Source organism: Oncorhynchus mykiss, chromosome 27 (genome assembly GCF_057628025.1).
Source record: "Oncorhynchus mykiss isolate SJ-2025 chromosome 27, ASM5762802v1, whole genome shotgun sequence".
In the NCBI taxonomy this organism is placed as follows: Eukaryota; Metazoa; Chordata; class Actinopteri; order Salmoniformes; family Salmonidae; genus Oncorhynchus; species Oncorhynchus mykiss.
In genome coordinates this window covers 38,834,140-38,846,531 of record NC_143048.1, presented here as the reverse complement: position 1 = coordinate 38,846,531, position 12,392 = coordinate 38,834,140, and the positions used below count along the sequence as shown (strand labels likewise).

General features: G+C 45.9%; 1 protein-coding gene across 1 annotated transcript in view; it reads left to right on the top strand.

The window, feature by feature from the left end:
• Nucleotides 1-12,392, top strand: part of LOC110508016 (rho guanine nucleotide exchange factor 17) — a 106,119-nt gene that overhangs the window by 34,337 nt on the left and 59,390 nt on the right. The gene's annotated exons all lie outside the window — the stretch shown is intronic.

The following is a 12,392-nucleotide window of genomic DNA, read 5'->3' as shown; positions in this document are numbered from 1 at the left end:
ATCAATAAGGGATCTTAGCTTTCACCTAGATTCACCTGGTCAGTCTGTCATAGAAAGAGCAGGTGTTCTTAATGTTTTGAACAGTCAGTGTAGGTATAGCATATCACTCATACGCTACCAGGCCAGGGAACAAAAGTGGAGAGAGGAAAAGGCAGGCAATACCACACTCTTGCCTGCTGCAGGGTTAATGATGTACCGTAAAACTTCAATTAAACACAGTTTCAAATAGCCACCGTTTCCATAACGACCCCTATTCATTGTGGCCTGAGGGGCATTCACCACCCTGGTCACTGTCAATCACACACACACAGTGTGCACATAGAAGACAGGCTCTTGAGAGCCAGGTCTGCCTATGGTGGCCTTTCTCAATAGCAAGGCTATGCTCAGTCTGTACGTAGTCAAAGCTTTCCTTAAGTTTGGGTCAGTCACAAGGGTCAGGTATTCTGCCACTGTGTACTCTCTGTTTAGGGCCAAATAGCATTCTAGTTTGCTCTGTTTTTTTTGTTAATTCTTTCCAATATGTCAAGTAATTATCTTTTTGTTTTCTCATGATTTGTTTGGGTCTAATTGTGTTGCTGTCCTGGGGCTCTGTGGGGTGTTGTTTGTGAACCAGCTTGCCCCAGGACCAGCTTGCTTAGGGGACTCTTCTCCAGGTTCATCTCTCTTAAGTGATGGCTTTGTTATGGAAGGTTTGGGAATCTCTTCCTTTTAGGTGGTTGTAGTATTTAACATCTCTTTTCTGGATTTTGATAATTAGTGGGTATCGGCCTATTTCTGCTCTGCATGCATTATTTGATGTTTTACGTTGTACGCGGAGGATATTTTTGCAGAATTTTGCATGCAGAGTCTCAATTTGGTGTTCATTTAGTTAATTCCTGGCTGGTGAGTGGACCCCAGACCTCACAACCATAAAGGGCAATGGGTTCTATAACCGATTCAAGTATTTTTAGCCAGATCCTAATTGGTATGTTGAATTTTATGTTCCTTTTGATGGCATAGAAGGCCCTTCTTGCCTTGTCTCAGATCGTTCACAGCTCTCTCTCTCTCTGTGTCTCTGTCTCTGTCTCTCTCTCACACACACACACACACACACACACACACACACACACACAGTGAGAGTTGTAGGTAATGGAAAAAAGTAATCAAACTTAAAGTCGGCATGTTATTTAATCTCTGGTCTCAATGTGGTCCAACCTTTCAGATGGTTGACAGTGTGTTTCTCTGGTCTCAACGTGGTCCAACCTTTCAGATGGTTGACAGTGTTTCTCTGGTCTCAACGTGGTCCAACCTTTCAGATGGTTGACAGTGTGTTTCTCTGGTCTCAATGTGGTCCAACCTTTCAGATGGTTGACAGTGTTTCTCTGGTCTCAACGTGGTCCAACCTTTCAGATGGTTGACAGTGTGTTTCTCTGGTCTCAACGTGGTCCAACCTTTCAGATGGTTGACAGTGTTTCTCTGGTCTCAACGTGGTCCAACCTTTCAGATGGTTGACAGTGTTTCTCTGGTCTCAACGTGGTCCAACCTTTCAGATGGTTGACAGTGTGTTTCTCTGGTCTCAACGTGGTCCAACCTTTCAGATGGTTGACAGTGTGTTTCTCTGGTCTCAACGTGGTCCAACCTTTCAGATGGTTGACAGTGTGTTTCTCTGGTCTCAACGAGGTCCAACCTTTCAGATGGTTGACAGTGTTTCTCTGGTCTCAACGTGGTCCAACCTTTCAGATGGTTGACAGTGTTTCTCTGGTCTCAATGTGGTCCAACCTTTCAGATGGTTGACAGTGTTTCTCTGGTCTCAACGTGGTCCAACCTTTCAGATGGTTGACAGTGTTTCTCTGGTCTCAATGTGGTCCAACCTTTCAGATGGTTGACAGTGTGTTTCTCTGGTCTCAACGTGGTCCAACCTTTCAGATGGTTGACAGTATTTCTCTGGTCTCAACGTGGTCCAACCTTTCAGATGGTTGACAGTGTGTTTCTCTGGTCTCAACGTGGTCCAACCTTTCAGATGGTTGACAGTGTTTCTCTGGTCTCAACGTGGTCCAACCTTTCAGATGGTTGACAGTGTGTTTCTCTGGTCTCAACGTGGTCCAACCTTTCAGATGGTTGACAGTATTTCTCTGGTCTCAACGTGGTCCAACCTTTCAGGTGGTTGACAGTGTGTTTCTCTGGTCTCAACGTGGTCCAACCTTTCAGATGGTTGACAGTGTGTTTCTCTGGTCTCAATGTGGTCCAACCTTTCAGATGGTTGACAGTGTGTTTCTCTGACCAGGTGAACCCAGGTGAAAGCTATGATCCCTTATTGATGTCACTTGTTAAATCCACTTAAATCAGTGGAGGTGAAGGGGAGGAGACAGGTTAAAGAAGGATTTTTAAGCCTTGAGACAATTGAGCCATGGATTGTGTGTGTGTACCATTCAGAGGGTGAATGGGCAAGACAGAATATTTAAGTGCCTTTGAACGGGGTATGGTAGTAGGTGCCAGGCGCACCGGTTTGAGTGTGTCAAGAACTGCAACGCTGTTGGGTTTTTCACACTCAACAGTTTCCTGTATGTATCAAGAATGGTACACCACCCGAAGGACATCCAGCCAACTTGACACGACTGGGAAGCTTTGGAGTCAACATGGATCACCACCCAAAGGACCTCCAGACAACTTGACACGACTGTGGGAAGCTTTGGAGTCATTAAGTTGATAATCGTTTCTTCTTGGGGTCAAAATTACCCCAGTTGGTAATCCATCTATGTAAAATATGTTGGTGGTATGAGGTATTAATCGTTGTTGGTTAAATTGCATCTCTCTTCCTCTCTCTCTCTGTCTGTCACACACACAGTCTCTCTCTCACTGCAGTGACATTTTTGGCCCTGTTCATAGTTTGACTGAATTCCATTAAGTTGTTTCTGTGGCAACCGGTGTCACATAGCAACCGACTGCCCAATGACATGACTGTAACAAGTGGCTGTGGAATTCTGGGAGGAGTGAGAACTTTCTCTCGCTCTCTCTCTGTGGGTTTTTAATAACAGTGAACCAGTGGTTGTTTGGGAGGGAGCCGAACTAATACAGTAACTCCTCTGTTCTCCCTGTGTACCTCTATCCCTCTTTCCTCTTCTTGTGCTCTCTTTATATTTGCTCGACCACTCCTCCCCTCCCAGCTATCACTCTCTCTTAGCTTCGACCACTCCATTCCTCCCATCTATCACTCTCTCTTAGCTTCGACCACTCCTCCCCTCCCAGCTATCACTCTCTTAGCTTCGACCACTCCTCCCCTCCCAGCTATCACTCTCTCTTTGCTTCGACCACTCCTCTCCTCCCATCTATCACTCTCTCTTAGCTTCGACCACTCCTCCCCTCCCAGCTATCACTCTCTCTTTGCTTCGACCACTCCTCCCCTCCCATCTATCACTCTCTCTTAGCTTCGACCACTCCTCCCCTCCCATCTATCACTCTCTCTTAGCTTCGACCACTCCTCCCCTCCCATCTATCACTCTCTCTTAGCTTCGACCACTCCTCCCCTCCCAGCTATCACTCTCTCTTTGCTTCGACCACTCCTCCCCTCCCATCTATCACTCTCTCTTTGCTTCGACCACTCCTCCCCTCCCATCTATCACTTTCTCGTCTGCTCTTTTTCTCTCTCCCCATCTAAATCACTAAACATATTTTGTGTGTGGAGGGGAGGGGGGGGGGAATTGTCTCACACTTATTGAATGCATGTTCACGTGAGTGCTGCAGGCAGACAGTCCAGGTGTGTGTTTACTCATGGATGCTCTATGGACCAGAAAGATTTGAGGGAGATAATCCAGGTGTCTCCTCACCCCTGTGTTTTCTATTCCCCTCCCTGATTCTGTCTCCCCACATCACCTGGCGCCTCTCTTCAAAACCACTTTCATCCCTTCTTTCTTTTCTTTCCAGTTGATCTGGAATTCAGTCTTTATATGGTCTGCCTTTTGTTCTTTGGTACCGTTATGTCACTGCATGATTGTGGGTGGGGTAGGTTGGGTGGGTGTGGTGGGGTGATTGGGTGGGTGTGGTGGGGTGGGTGGGTGTGTGTGGAGTGGGTGGGTGTATCACTGATGTTATTCTCTAACTCTGGTTATTCTCTGCTCAGCATTCTCTAAGTAAACTACAACCTTGAGATTCACTGGTGACTACCAATTCCTGAAGTATTCACACACCAGTACCACATCTCCCTCCCATGTATCCCAGTCATCATGGTGTTCCAGCCCCTGGGAATCATGGTGCTCCAGCCCCTGGGAATCATGGTGGTGCTCCAGCCCCTGGGAATCATGGTGGTGCTCCAGCCCCTGGGAATCATGGTGCTCTAGCCCCTGGGAATCATGGTGCTCCTCCAGCCCCTGGGAATCATGGTGCTCCTCCAGCCCCTGGGAATCATGGTGCTCCTCCAGCCCCTGGGAATCATGGTGCTCCTCCAGCCCCTGGGAATCATGGTGCTCCAGCCCCTGGGAATCATGGTGCTCCAGCCCCTGGGAATCATGGTGCTCCAGCCCCTGGGAATCATGGTGGTGCTCCAGCCCCTGGGAATCATGGTGGTGCTCCAGCCCCTGGGAATCATGGTGGTGCTCCAGCCCCTGGGAATCATGGTGCTCCAGCCCCTGGGAATCATGGTGGTGCTCCAGCCCCTGGGAATCATGGTGGTGCTCCAGCCCCTGGGAATCATGGTGCTCCTCCAGCCCCTGGGAATCATGGTGCTCCTCCAGCCCCTGGGAATCATGGTGCTCCTCCAGCCCCTGGGAATCATGGTGCTCCAGCCCCTGGGAATCATGGTGGTGCTCTAGCCCCTGGGAATCATGGTGGTGCTCCAGCCCCTGGGAATCATGGTGGTGCTCCAGCCCCTGGGAATCATGGTGGTGCTCCAGCCCCTGGGAATCATGGTGGTGCTCCAGCCCCTGGGAATCATGGTGGTGCTCCAGCCCCTGGGAATCATGGTGCTCCTCCAGCCCCTGGGAATCATGGTGCTCCTCCAGCCCCTGGGAATCATGGTGCTCCTCCAGCCCCTGGGAATCATGGTGCTCCTCCAGCCCCTGGGAATGTTGTCTCTTTGGTTCCTATTTATTTCCAAATCCCAGCTCTGAGGGAAATTACATTCCTTGGTGACATTCTATATGGAATTTGTGCTTTGTGTGTGTGTTGTGTTGTGGCATCACAAAGTGCCTTCAGTCGGTAATATGAATGAGCTAAGACCCTGGCTCAACTTCCTGTTAAAAGCTTTCCTCTTCCTCTATTTCTCCCCACCGGAACTCTCTCTCTCTTCTTAGTCAGTCCCTCTCGATCTCTTTTCTCGTTCTGTCTTTTTCTCTCTATCTCTCATATCCCTGTTTGATTTGGTAGGCTTTACAGTAGTCTCAAGTTGAGAAAGTTTGTTTTTAGTTTAATTTTCATTTATTCATTATATGGCCATTCCATCATAGGCAGCTGTCATACATGATCATATTAGCTGACAGACTCTGACCAAGCAAAACTGTGCAGAAGTTTCCTGGTTGTCATTGGAACAGAGCCCAGCAGGCATTCTGGAATGTTGATTGGAATGTGGGCGTGTCCTCAGGACCCATAGCTGGCACACAGGAGCTGTCAATCACTCGCCACACTGGACAGATTTCTGGGCAGCACCTCAGTAGTCTACAGAGAAGCACTCCTCAGCATCACCAGCAGCATTAAAAACGTATCTACAGTGCCTTGCGAAAGTATTCGGCCCCCTTGAACTTTGCGACCTTTTGCCACATTTCAGGCTTCAAACATAAAGATATAAAACTGTATTGTTTTGTGAAGAATCAACAACAAGTGGGACACAATCATGAAGTGGAACGACATTTATTGGATATTTCAAACTTTTTTAACAAATCAAAAACTGAAAAATTGGGCATGCAAAATTATTCAGCCCCTTTACTTTCAGTGCAGCAAACTCTCTCCAGAAGTTCAGTGAGGATCTCTGAATGATCCAATGTTGACCTAAATGACTAATGATGATAAATACAATCCACCTGTGTGTAATCAAGTCTCCGTATAAATGCACCTGCACTGTGATAGTCTCAGTTAAAAGCGCAGAGAGCATCATGAAGAACAAGGAACACACCAGGCAGGTCCGAGATACTGTTGTGAAGAAGTTTAAAGCCGGATTTGGATACAAAACAATTTCCCAAGCTTTAAACATCCCAAGGAGCACTGTGCAAGCGATAATATTGAAATGGAAGAAGTATCAGACCACTGCAAATCTACCAAGACCTGGCCGTCCCTCTAAACTTTCAGCTCATACAAGGAGAAGACTGATCAGAGATGCAGCCAAGAGGCCCATGATCACTCTGGATGAACTGCAGAGATCTACAGCTGAGGTGGGAGACTCTGTCCATAGGACAACAATCAGTCGTATATTGCACAAATCTGGCCTTTATGGAAGAGTGGCAAGAAGAAAGCCATTTCTTAAAGATATCCATAAAAAGTGTTGTTTAAAGTTTGCCACAAGCCACCTGGGAGACACACCAAACATGTGGAAGAAGGTGCTCTGGTCAGATGAAACCAAAATTGAACTTTTTGGCAACAATTCAAAACGTTATGTTTGGCGTAAAAGCAACACAGCTGAACACACCATCCCCACTGTCAAACATGGTGGTGGCAGCATCATGGTTTGGGCCTGCTTTTCTTCAGCAGGGACAGGGAAGATGGTTAAAATTGATGGGAAGATGGATGGAGCCAAATACAGGACCATTCTGGAAGAAAACCTGATGGAGTCTGCAAAAGACCTGAGACTGGGACGGAGATTTGTCTTCCAACAAGACAATGATCCAAAACATAAAGCAAAATCTACAATGGAATGGTTCAAAAATAAACATATCCAGGTGTTAGAATGGCCAAGTCAAAGTCCAGACCTGAATCCAATCGAGAATCTGTGGAAAGAACTGAAAACTGCTGTTCACAAATGCTCTCCATCCAACCTCACTGAGCTCGAGCTGTTTTGCAAGGAGGAATGGGAAAAAAATTCAGTCTCTCGATGTGCAAAACTGATAGAGACATACCCCAAGCGACTTACAGCTATAATCGCAGCAAAAGGTGGCGCTACAAAGTATTAACCTAAGGGGGCTGAATAATTTTGCACGCCCAATTTTTCAGTTTTTGATTTGTTAAAAAAGTTTGAAATATCCAATAAATGTCATTGATTGTGTCCCACTTGTTGTTGATTCTTCACAAAAAAATACAGTTTTATATCTTTATGTTTGAAGCCTGAAATGTGGCAAAAGGTCGCAAAGTTCAAGGGGGCCGAATACTTTCGCAAGGCACTGTATCAGGGTTCTACTCAGATTTTAAGTTTCTACTGTTCTAGACATATATCTATCAGGGTTCTACTGTTCTAGACATAGATCTATCAGGGTTCTACTGTTCTAGACTCAGATCTGTTACAACTCTGGTCAGAGGGTTTAGGCATGGGGGATGAGGAATGCAGGGAGAGCAGGAGGAAGAAGCGAGGGAGAGAGAGCTGGAGAAAGGGTGGAATGCTACAGTAGGCTTTCTTGTGGCTTAAATAAAGCTGTGCAGTCAATGCAAGCAATTAGTCAGCCTTCCAGATTGGCATGATTATAATACAGTAGCTAAGTTCTTTAACTCCCACTGCAGATCTAGTGGATAACAAAACATTAGGAACACCTTCCTTGTATTGAGTTGCACCCAGAACAGCCTCAATTTGTCAGACATGGACTCTACAAGGTGTTGAAAGCATTCCACAGGGATGCTGGTCCATGTTGACTCTACAAGGTGTTGAAAGCATTCCACAGGGATGCTGGTCCATGTTGACTCTACAAGGTGTTGAAAGCATTCCACAGGGATGCTGGTCCATGTTGACTCTACAAGGTGTTGAAAGCGTTCCACAGGGATGCTGGTCCATGTTGACTCTACAAGGTGTTGAAAGCGTTCCACAGGGATGCTGGTCCATGTTGACTCTACAAGGTGTTGAAAGCGTTCCACAGGGATGCTGGTCCATGTTGACTCTACAAGGTGTTGAAAGCATTCCACAGGGATGCTGGTCCATGTTGACTCCAATGATTCCCACAGTTGTGTCAAGTTGCCTTAACTTGACAGGAAACTGTTGAAAGTGGAAAAACCCAGCAGCGTTGCAGTTCTTGACACACTCAAACCGGTGCGCCTGGCCCTACTACCATACCCCGTTCAAAGGCCCCTACTGCCTACCGTACCCCGTTCAAAGGAACTTAAATATTCTGTCTTTCCCATTCACCCTCTGAATGGTACAATCAATGTCTCAATTGTCTCAAAGCTTAACAATTACTCTTTAACAATGCTTCTTTAACCTCCCTTTCATCTGCACTGATTTGAAGTGGATTTAACAAATGACATCAATAAGGGATCATAGCTTTCACCTGGATTCACCTGGTCAGTCTGTCATAGAAAGAGCATTCAGTGTATAATGCATAGAAGGATGGATAGCAGGAAATAAAAGCTGTCATTTCTCTGACAGATTGGGACTGTCTTAGGCCTTCAGAGAGAGAAGGAGAAGATGGCGTCAGAGGAAGAGAAACACCCGCTTCATTCCCTCCAAATTGCCTGTTATTGGTACATTTCCTAAAACTAGGGAGGGAATAAGTCCAGAACTGTAGGAAAGAGGAGGAGGAGGGGGGACCGGGAGAAGAGAGAAAGAGACGGGAGGAATTTCCTTAGTGGCGTAGGGGTTAAGTTAACAGAGAGATTGGGCTTTATAGCTGATGGGTATCTTTGCAGCCCACTGCACTGTGGGATAGGCCTCTGGGGGAGGGGAAGTTGCTCCTAGACACTGATATTGCGGCAGTGTTCCTGCTAATAGGTAGAGGTAGACTGGAGGGTAAACTGATCCTACATCTGCCTCAGGGTGACTTCTACCTGGGGAGGGTGTAATACAGTCTACAATCCGATCCATCTGTAGTAAGTACATCCTCAATGATTAGGCTGTCTGTCATCTTATCATTGTGTTCTGAAGTGATTGCATGTGTACAGGGTTCCCCTATGTTTAGACTAAGACTCAATTGTTGGTTTTTGTATCTCTGTTCTCAGAATAAGAACTAAATTAGATTGTGTAGCTTCTTCCCTCTCATATCACACCTCAAAGGTACTTCCCGACATATCATGTCTCCTGCTTAGGTTTCCTCCAGTGCTTCTGTCTCTTCCTCTTCATGCATGCTCACGTGTGTCTGTGTGATGTCGTGTTCCTTGTCATTTATTCATATTTTTTAGGGTCTAGATCAGCTTTAATATGGCAGATTGTAGTTTCCATCAATGTAATTGTCTGCATCATTTCCAATCCCCCATATATATATATATTGTGTTCCTAGCGAGGCCTCCTCCACACAGTCCTGCTCAAGCAGCACTTTTCTCCCACCCACCTCTCCTGTCAGCGACAAAGAGTCCTTTCACTGCAGTCTACAGGCATACACGCACACACTACACACACCACACGCACACGCACACACACCACACACACACACACACTACACACTACACAGACACACGCACACACACACACACACACTACACACACACACAGACACACACACACACGCTTTCCCAGAAGAGTGTATCTAGAGAGTGGAGGGTTCTAGTTACCTGTTATTTCTACGTGAGCCCTTAAGAGCGCATTCTCCATAATCAGTGACTCGTTAAGAGTCTATCTTGTCATTTCAGACCCCTTCCAAATGTGAATGACTCCTTTCATGTGGTTTCAGACACCTCCTGATAGTGATGTCAGCCCTCCCCATTATGATCAGAGCCTCCTCCTTATAGTGATGTCAGCCCTCCCCATTATGATCAGAGCCTCCTCCTTATAGTGATGTCAGCCCTCCCCATAATGATCAGAGCCTCCTCCTTATAGTGATGTCAGCCCTCCCCATTATGATCAGAGCCTCCTCCTTATAGTGATGTCAGCCCTCCCCATTATGATCAGAGCCTCCTCCTTATAGTGATGTCAGCCCTCCCCATTATGATCAGAGCCTCCTCCTTATAGTGATGTCAGCCCTCCCCATTATGATCAGAGCCTCCTTTATAGTGATGTCAGCCCTCCCCATTATGATCAGAGCCTCCTCCTTATAGTGATGTCAGTCCTCCCCATTATGATCAGAGCCTCCTCCTTATAGTGATGTCAGCCCTCCCCATTATGATCAGAGCCTCCTTTATAGTGATGTCAGCCCTCCCCATTATGATCGGATCTCCTCCTTATAGTGATGTCAGCCCTCCCCATTATGATCAGAGCCTCCTTTATAGTGATGTCAGCCCTCCCCATTATGATCAGAGCCTCCTCCTTATAGTGATGTCAGCCCTCCCCATTATGATCAGAGCCTCCTCCTTATAGTGATGTCAGCCCTCCCCATTATGATCAGAGCCTCCCCCTTATAGTGATGTCTACCCTCCCCATTATGATCAGAGCCTCCCCCTTATAGTGATGTCTACCCTCCCCATTATGATCAGAGCCTCCCCCTTATAGTGATGTCAGCCCTCCCCATTATGATCAGAGCCTCCTCCTTATAGTGATGTCAGCCCTCCCCATTATGATCAGAGCCTCCTCCTTATAGTGATGTCAGCCCTCCCCATTATGATCAGAGCCTACACCGAGTCTGGCCGGTGTAGGCCGTCATTTTAAATAAGAATTTGTTCTTACTGATTTTTGGAACCATGATAACCAGCATTTGCAGAAAATGTCATTCTGGGACCAGAACCACAGGAAGAGTGTAACGATTGTCTTCCTCTTCTGATGAGGAATAGGATGGATCGGACCAAAGTGCAGCGTGGTACGTATTCATAATCATTTTAATAAAGATGAATACTGAACAACAAACCGACAAACGAACAAGTTCTGTAAGGTGCAACAGAAACACTAAACAGAAAATAACTACCCACAACCCATAGTGGGAAAACAGGCTGCCTAAGTATGGTTCTCAATCAGAGACAACGATCGACATCTGCCTCTGATTGGGAACCATACCAGGCCAAACACATAGAAATAGAAAACATAGAATGCCCACCCCAACTCACGCCCTGACCAAACTAAAATAGAGACATAAAGGTGAATAAGGTCAGGGCGTGACAGAGGGTTTTGGCCTGTAGGAGCCCTACTCCCGTTGGAATAAGCTGGTAGCATAGCTAGCCGTATACAGTGCCTTCGGAAGGTATTCAGACTTTTTGACATTCTAAAAGTGATTAAATAATTTATTTTCAACCTACACACTAACTTATAATGACAAAATAAAAACAGGTTTTTAGACACATTTGCTAATTTATTAAAAAATAATAATAATAAAAAAAATGAATTCACCTTTAAAAACCTGTTTTCGCTGAGTCATTATGGGGTATTGTGTGTAGATGGCTGAGGATTTTTTATTGAATCAACTTTCGAATAAGAATGTAACCTAACAAAATGTGGGAAAAAGTCAAGGGGTCTGAATACTTTCCGAAGGTACTGTAGAAGTCGTTTTTAAGTGTAATGCAGTTGATTGGTGACGATGACATGAACATGTGTTGACATTAGCATCTATACACACATATGTTTACCTGAACATAGTGTGAAATACACATAGATACAATAGCTTAAATGTAGACTTATAATAATGGGCGGAAATGAGGAGTCTCTGGATCCATCCCCCACGGGGGGACGTGGGAGTGGCTTTTCCATTGTTTTGGTCAAACTCTTACCTGGGCTATTGTGATGAAACTGATTGTGAAGTCAGACCCCTAGCCAGGGAGCTGGCTCTGGGTTCCACCTCAGTCTCTCTCACTCTAACATATGTTAACGTTGCCAAAGCAAGTGAACTAGATGATTAACAAAAGTGAAATAAACAATAAAAATGTACAGTAAACATTACTCACGAAAGTTACTCTCTCTCTGTCTCTCTCTCGCCCCCTGGTGTGGAGTCTGTGTTCTGCATGTAGAGTATTATTTGTTTCTGTCTGATGTTGGAAACCATCAGTCTTATCGTTAGCGAGCCCACTAGACCACCTCTCATCCATGGTGTGTCTCTGTGTGTCTGACTCACCCTTGTGGGACCCTGTCCAGGCCATAAAAACACCAACCCTTCCCCTCAATTCACATAACTGCTGTGTCATTTGAGATCTATCTCCTTCTCTCTCTCTGCCTCTCTCTCTCTCTCTGCCTCTCTCTCACCCTCTCTCTCTGCCACCCTCTCTCTCTCCTTCATAGGCTAACCTGGCTTGCCTGTCTTGTCCTTTTACAACTATAAAAATGTCTGATGTTATTGTGTGGTGTGAGACCAGGACGGAAATACTTATGCAAAGCCAGAAGTATTGCTTGAGAGAACATTTCTGTCAGAGAGAGAACGAGAGAGCGAGACAGAGAGCGAAACAAAGAAAGTAAGAGAGAGACAGGGAGAGAATGAGTGAATAAGCAGTAGTGACTGTGTAGT